Source organism: Apium graveolens, chromosome 3 (assembly GCF_009905375.1).
Source record: "Apium graveolens cultivar Ventura chromosome 3, ASM990537v1, whole genome shotgun sequence".
Classification (NCBI taxonomy): Eukaryota; Viridiplantae; Streptophyta; class Magnoliopsida; order Apiales; family Apiaceae; genus Apium; species Apium graveolens.
In genome coordinates this window covers 82,647,744-82,655,666 of record NC_133649.1, presented here as the reverse complement: position 1 = coordinate 82,655,666, position 7,923 = coordinate 82,647,744, and the positions used below count along the sequence as shown (strand labels likewise).

The window sequence follows — 7,923 nt, the reverse complement described above, 5'->3', positions numbered from 1 at the left end:
TCTGTTGATTGCAAGTTATAACTGTCATCTGTTTAATCAGTTTCATCTAATGCTTGTTATGTGCGTACTAATATTTCTCTTTTTAGTATTATGTTTTAATAGTTCAATTGAAAACAGTATTTGGTGGTAGAGCTAACAACAGTGTGTACCGAGATTTTAGTCAAAAAACACCAAAGCTTGAGTCCTCACAGCCTCTTTCCTACAGGGTAATGCCCTTGTTCCTATAGATTGCAAATATATTCTACTTTGTTGGCAATATAAATTTTACAGATTGGAGTTTGTGAAGCACATTCTATTGCGTCTTAGCAATTTGTGTGCCGGCTCATATACACACAATAAAACTTATGTACTCAATACTTGCATACAGATACATATGTGCCATTGTATCTAATACTAAGGTTTTAAAAAATTTACTTCTAGTTTGTCAGTTTTTTGAATAATTCGAGCATCCTGCTCAGGTGAGTACAAGTGAAGGCCAAATATGTTTCTGGGGAGAAATCCGATAGTGCTTCTACTAGGTCTGGAGCCCTAGATACCAGCACTAAATAGTATACAATGATTCTTTCTTAATAGAAATATTAACCGTCCAATGCCTTTTGAACAAAGTTGCCGCTTTAGTAGAAATACTTTGTCAAGTTGTTTTTCTTGTAGAGTACATGTTGAGGATCATAAGCCTTTTCCAAAATCTATCAACTTTTCTCTTTCTAGCATCCCTTCTACTAGACCACTTTTAAAATCTTCTTCTTCTTTTTTTTTTAAAATTTATCATTCTCAGTTTACTGTGTATTTGTTGTTATTTAGCAAAAAAAAAAGGTTTACTGTGTTTGTGCTTATCACTGACATGCACTTGAAAAATGCAGATTTTGCTTATCTAAAAAATCCTGGGAAGGAAACTGCTGTATATATTCGATATGTCTATGTGCAGATGAATATATTGCAGAGTTGATTCATCTCTGTTTTTTATGGTTAGTGTCTCATCAAAAATAGTGAAGCAAAACTGAGGGATCTATATATATATATATATATATATATGGTAGTGCTGGGAATATAGGAGGGATTGGTATGCTCAAATATTGTTGGTCCTCATTGAAGTAAATCTCTGTCATTGGTGTCAATTGTCATGAGCAGCAGAAATTTTCAGTAGCTTCATCATTTGTTGTGTGAATGAAAGATGTGCAACTTGTTGGATGTCATGTTCTTTCATCCAGAGTTTAATCTATAGTTCATTTTCTATAGCCTGTGATGGGAGTAGTGAGAATTAATTAAATTATAGTGATTATCTTGGAGGGGTTGCTGTTAATGATACAGAGAGATTAGATCATTAGACAATATAATTGCATGGCTTTGTCCCCCTCTATACTTTCTTGTGGTTATGATCCTTCGTTTCCACTAATTTATATTTTCATTATGAACTAGATAAAGCTTTCTTGTATTATGGTTGCTTTACAAAAGTGTAGTTTGGCTTTATGTTTTGGTTGTCTAATTGCTATGTGTGATTATTTGATGTTTCATATATGCAAGGGGTTGTGAATTTAAGCTTAATGATTGGTCTTGAATTGAAAGTGGGCACTCATCTTGATTTGCTTGAGAGTCTAATTTGAAAAGGCGCATAACTTCTTCGTTCTCATTTAGCCCAATTTATTTCGGCTATATTTCTACAAGGTAGGCACTCACTAATTTCGTACATAACATGTGTGCACAACTAGACAAATTCTGAGATACTTATGAGTTTATGGAGGAGAACTCTCCTCTTCACTGGCGGATTCTGTGAAAGAATGACTTTGCTATTATTACCAGTGCAGTACGCTTCATCTCATACTATATCCATTCTAACAAATATCCGGGTGAGCGAGGATCGAACCTAGGAAATCATCATGTATGTAATCTTGACATCAGGCAATATTTGGCCACAGAGCACGAAGATGATGGTTTTGTGCGGCGAAGGAACAAATTATATGACAATAGGTACCTAGGCATTTCCACTAAACATATACTAATACTAATACTTTGTGAAAATTTGTTATGATGAGATGCTACTTTATTGAATTATATTTTTGTAACATTTAGGATCAATTCAGATTTCTGTATGGTGAAGTGTTCCCTTGGTCGTCAACATCCTGCTCTACTCTTGTCTATTTGTCGCTCCTTAACTATCCCATCCCATCCCAGGTTGCCTATTCAAATTAGTGCTGTTTGATTTATGGTATTCCAACGGTTAACAAATATTTTTGTTGTATTTTGATATTTATAATACACTATATGAAACTCAACAAGTAGGATTGGATATTCACACTTCACAAACCAACCAGGAAACTAAACAAAATATATGAATCTTATTGGAAACGTACCAGACATTACGAGTCGTTTGATTGTGTCAAAAAAAATCAACCGTACTAGCTGTACCAATGACCTGTAACAAATTTTAGAAAATTAATTATATACGTACCGCAACTTTGTAAACTAGCTCCTACGTATAATATCATGATCAAGTAGGTACGTTAAAACCTACTGTCTAAACCGGGAAATGAAAGGTAAACGAAAATGGAAAACATGAATAGTTTCATTTAAAAACTCGAAATTCATACATCAGTTTAGATTTGAAACGATTTTCGCTAAACCACTTGATCAATTCATGATTTAGCAAGTCTACATTCAGTAATTAAGTTAATTGGTGAACTTGGTTACTTGAATTTTTCCAAAATCAACAAACGCAATTTGAATAGAATAAATTTGCAAGTATTCCCATGAAGGTTCTGAGTTTTTGTAAATTTATTTATCTATTTCTACCTTTCGCCAGCGAGTTGCTAATTACTGCGATGTGTTGCATGTTTATATGAATTTTGGTGATTAGTTATAACTGAATTGATACGTAAATATTCATTACATGCATGTTAAATATTTGTAAATCCAAATCACAGTTACAAAGACTGGTCCTGTTGACTTGACAATTTAAAATGATTTTATTCGTGAGATTTAGTGAATGCAGAAGATACACTATTATTAATTGATTTGGTGCTAATCAGTACATGCATGATATTAATATTAATATTTGAGATCCATTTTGACACAGACACCAGAGTAGAGACACCTAATTAGGTACCAAATTTGAGATTTCAGATATGATTTAATCGCTTGCGAACTTAGAATGACGAATGTTAATTTGATAAGAAAGTTACCCTTTTGTGTGTGTTGTACAAGGTTCTTCTGCGCTTTAAAAAAGGTGGTAGTTTAATAGGAAATTATAAGTAAATTGAAAAGGTTGCGTTGAGCATTCAATTAAAAGAAAATTAAATGGACAAGCATATTATTCCAGGATATTATAATGTTGAAAATCCAAAATTAGAGGAGAAATTTTAGGAATACTTAAGTTATAAAAATATATATGTTAATAGAAAAAAATGATTGAAATAAAACTGATAAATAGTTCGTGCACCAGTTAGTAATGATTATAAACAGATGAAATCTTTCAATATCTAGTGGGGAATGGGATACAGTTTCTTTATAAAATAATTAACATTACAACTTTTATTTAGGTAAGATTAATCTACTAATCTACCGGGATTATGACAGCTACAAGAAAAGCAAAGGTTTAATTACTAAGTAGGGTTTAGGCGTCTTAAACATGGCTTGTCGCTGCGGTGTTGCCAGAAATTTTAGTATACTAAAAACAAATTATATATGTGTAATTACGATGAACAAGTGTAATTAAGCATATAATTTATGTACGTAGCCACATTTGGGTCTGGATGTGAATAAAAATATAAGACACTCGCGTACGTGGAATCTATAGTACGTGAGATTACAAATTTGCATATAGTATAGTTAAAGAATCTGATCGAAGATGAATAACAAAATGCAAAATAAGAAAGGATGCGGCTCCATATGATATGAATATTGATTTGTTAGATACATACCTCTCGCCTGGGCTATAAATTTCTTCCACAACCTTTCTGTCGTCGAATACTACTTGTTTACAGTCTACAGATATGGTAAATAATATGCGTGCATGACATATTTATAGACACGGACGTGAAAGTCTTGCTGTGTATATATTTTGTTTTTTATATTGTATGTGTAGGTAAAGATTTTTATATGGACTTACTATTGGAGATCAGCCCGTTTTTTTGACATATTTCAGCGTCGAGTTCATAAAAATAACACAGGTGTTCAATTTTTAAAAAGGCACATAACGCGGGTTGATTAGGGGTTCATGATACTCTTGTCAACAGGCGGTTCTGGATATCTTCTTTTTTTTTTTTTTTAATTTTCCTACTCTCCCCTTAATCGGCGGTTGGTCGTATGAAATTGGTATAAATTTCATATTCAACAAGATTTTGCTGGGAATTATAAGGTATAAAATATTTGTAAAATAATTTATTTTTTTGCATAATATTGTTATAGAATTACACGTTTTGAATTTTTTTTTGATGAAGATATAGTTTTTATCATGCAAAAATGGTTACATTTCGGAAAGGTCACAAGTATAACGAAGATAATTTTCAAGATTTTTTAAAATATGGTCGTATACTCCAGATTTTAAATTTCGTGGCTTATTATTGCAATACTAGTTTCATGCCTGTACGATGCATTATCATTTTTATATAATTTTTTTTGAATACTTATTATTTATTTAACTAAATTTTATTATGACAGTTTTATTTCTTAAATAAATTTTATATTTGTCGCAAATAATGCATTTTCTAAAAAAATTATACTTTTTTTACTTATATGTTTAATTATTAGTGCATTTTTATATTTGACTTTGATAATATGTGTTATTATTTATTTATTGTTGAATGAATTTTTTCTCATTATAAATTTGTAAATAATGAAATTACACCTAGAGGGGGGTGAATAGGTGATTATGGCTAACTAGGATTACTTTTAAATTTTACCCGATAATAGCTTACTGAGATTTTACCAACTGAACTATAATCTGACAATGATAGTAAGCTGAGATGACTAAATGCAATGCAGAAAATAATGTGCAGGAAAGTAAATAAAACACACAAGAATTTTAGCCAAGTTCGACCCCCAAGCCCCTATGGTCTACGTCCTGGTCCCTTACCAACTTGGTAAGAGAATATATTATTGATCAATGAAGGTTACAACTACAAGAAGAACCTGCTCTCTAAGTACTATACTACCCCGTAGTACAAACTCCTCTAGCAAGTACCACTAAACCCTTGTTTCCCTAGCCAACTTATCCAGCAACTAATCAATACAATTGAACAATACAAATCAGTGATAAAGCTTACAACTCAAACTATAAACTCTCTCTAAGATGAAACACGTGTATATATTTAGAGCTCGAGAGTATTTTTTAAATCAATAAAGATCAGGAGTTGTATGTGTTCTTGCTTGCCAAATCGTCCCCATAAAACTGCAAGAAAACCTCTTATATAACCACACATTAACATTTGAAACCTTCTCAACAACTTACAACGGCTAGAATCCAATTCTACCGTTTAAGATCATTAGGATGGTTTTCAACGTTCATGTGTACGTTAGATAGAAGAGAAAGAAAGATGTTCAATGTACAGAAAATATCTCTTCTATTAAGTAGAGGATAAAACGTTTTAATCAGTAGATAGAAGATAGAGTTTGAAAGAAAAACAAACTCCTATTCTTTAGGAAATCAATTTGAATGATTAAAAACGATTTATAATTGAGCTCTATATATATAATGCACGTATATTTATTAGAGAAGTCCTTACAACTGATATATATGAAGATCCTATAAAATCTCCATGAAATTCGACTTCCTTGTTGAATCTGGACTGTGCATCTTGGCTTGCTGTTATTCTGACAATCGTGATCATAACTTGCTGAAATAGATTACTGTCTTATGATAGCTTGCTGTCATGATACTTAAACAGCAATGACATTAAGCTGTTATATCCTGCAAACATTCTCAAATAACAACATGATGGCTTGCTGTGTTGTGATCATCAAAACTAAGGATTTACAATCTCCCCCTTTTTGATGATTACACACATTTAGGAGAATTATAAAAACTCCCCCTAAATCTATGCATATCTCAAAATAAAACTAAAGATATCACAATTAGCATAATAAACTTCTAAATAAAAAAACAATTAAACATATTTCAAATATTAGAAGCATCAGCATAACCAAGTCTTAAACCAAAACATCCATCAACAAGTTTTACCACACCAAATAAACAGATCAAATCAAGTACCAGATGCAACAAGTCTTAAACAGATCAAATCAAGTACCAGATGCAACAAGTCTTAAAACCAACAGATACTTCAACAAAAACTAAATCAAGTTCTTCAGAGACTAAGTACTTAAAAGAAATTAACTTAAAAGAAATTAAATTCTCCTAAGTTCTCCCCCTTATATCATCAAAAACAGATTAGTCTTCCTGAGCAGAATTGACAGCTGCATTCTCTTTTGGTGAAAGAAACTCATCTTACTTCTCCTGTTGTTCCAAGTCTTCAGCAGCATCCACAAGATCATCCAAGCCAGTGTCTAAATCTGCATTTGACTGAGAAGCTGAAGGTTTTGCAGCAGACATGAAGTTAAGCATAATATCTTTCAATCCCTTAATCTCAGTCTTCAGCTGATTCACTTGCTCTGTAGTAGCATCCATATGTCCAAAAAGCAGAATATTGTCCTCTTGAATACCCTTAAGCAGGTGCATCATCTCAGCAGTTGGAGAAAAAGATGAAGGCTCAGTTACAGCAGGAGACTCAGGAACAATGGTAGGCAAAATCCTAACTAACTCTCCATTGTCAATTTGTAAATTTGACTGAGCTAACACTTTAGCATCCAAAACTTCTTTAACACTCACCTTAACAGCACTCTTAAGTTCAATCTTAAAGAATTCAAATACCTTGGTAAGCATTAAACCATAAGGAAGTCCAATCTTTTTCTGATTAACAGCAGCAATCATATTTTTCAAAACCAGATTCGATAGATCAAAAGCCCTGCCAGCTAGAAGCATAGAAACCAGAGTAACATCTTGACAACTAAAGGTTGATTTATTCCCACCCCTAGGACAAACATTAGCCCTACAGATTTTAAACAACAAATGTGCCATAGGAGATACTTGAGTAGTGGAAGGGGGCTGAGGGTTTTCTTCAATATCATTAACAGATCCTAATAACAACTTAAACTGATCCATCACAGAGAAATCAGGGAATGACACATATCCTTTTCCAGTAAAAATATCAATCTCAGAGGGATTCTCAAACTTGATAATAGAACTTAAAATGGGAGGATTAAGCCTAATTTTCTTGTCATGCACAGTGGTAATACAGTTTCCATACTTATCTTCAATCAAATTTGCATAAAATTCACGAATTAAATCAGGATAGTAGACCTTAGGCATTTCGATGATAAAAGAATCCATACCCAAATTCTGAAACAAAAGTAAGGCTCCGGAGTTTTGAAAAAACTTACCAACAATCGGGATACCAGGGATAATAGAACGAACATCCAAAGCATTTTCAGTGAATCGTTGTTGGAGATCAGGAGAATCAAATGCCAAAGATTGCTTGAGTTTCTTCGAATCAGGGGTGTGACAGACTTCTTCATCACTCTCGTGACCCAAATCGACAACTGCAGTATCCATCTTCGAGGAAGTACGCTTGCCCAGAATACCAGAATTTCTAGTAGTACGAACCATTTTGAGTGGAACTAAACTGGTGAGCTTGAATGAATGAAGCAGTGATAGATAGAGAAAGTGGAGTCGCGGTGAAATAAAACCCTAACCCGTGCTCTTTGAATGATATTTAGGGGAGAGTTTAAAAAAAAAAAATTAAAAACAAATTATACATATCCTAAAATCTAACACTTATCATTAAAACAGTTTAAATCTATCTAAAACACCACAATTAGCATTTTTATCATTTAACAATTAAATCAGCAAATCATGCAAATATTTAAACATAATTA

General features: G+C 32.6%; 1 long non-coding RNA gene across 1 annotated transcript; it reads left to right on the top strand.

The window, feature by feature from the left end:
* Positions 1-2,399, top strand: LOC141710799 (uncharacterized). Its single transcript, XR_012571065.1, has 3 exons — positions 1-1,662; positions 1,798-1,965; positions 2,068-2,399. It is a non-coding gene; the product is annotated as an uncharacterized LOC141710799 (long non-coding RNA).
* Positions 2,400-7,923: the final 5,524 nt, after the last annotated feature.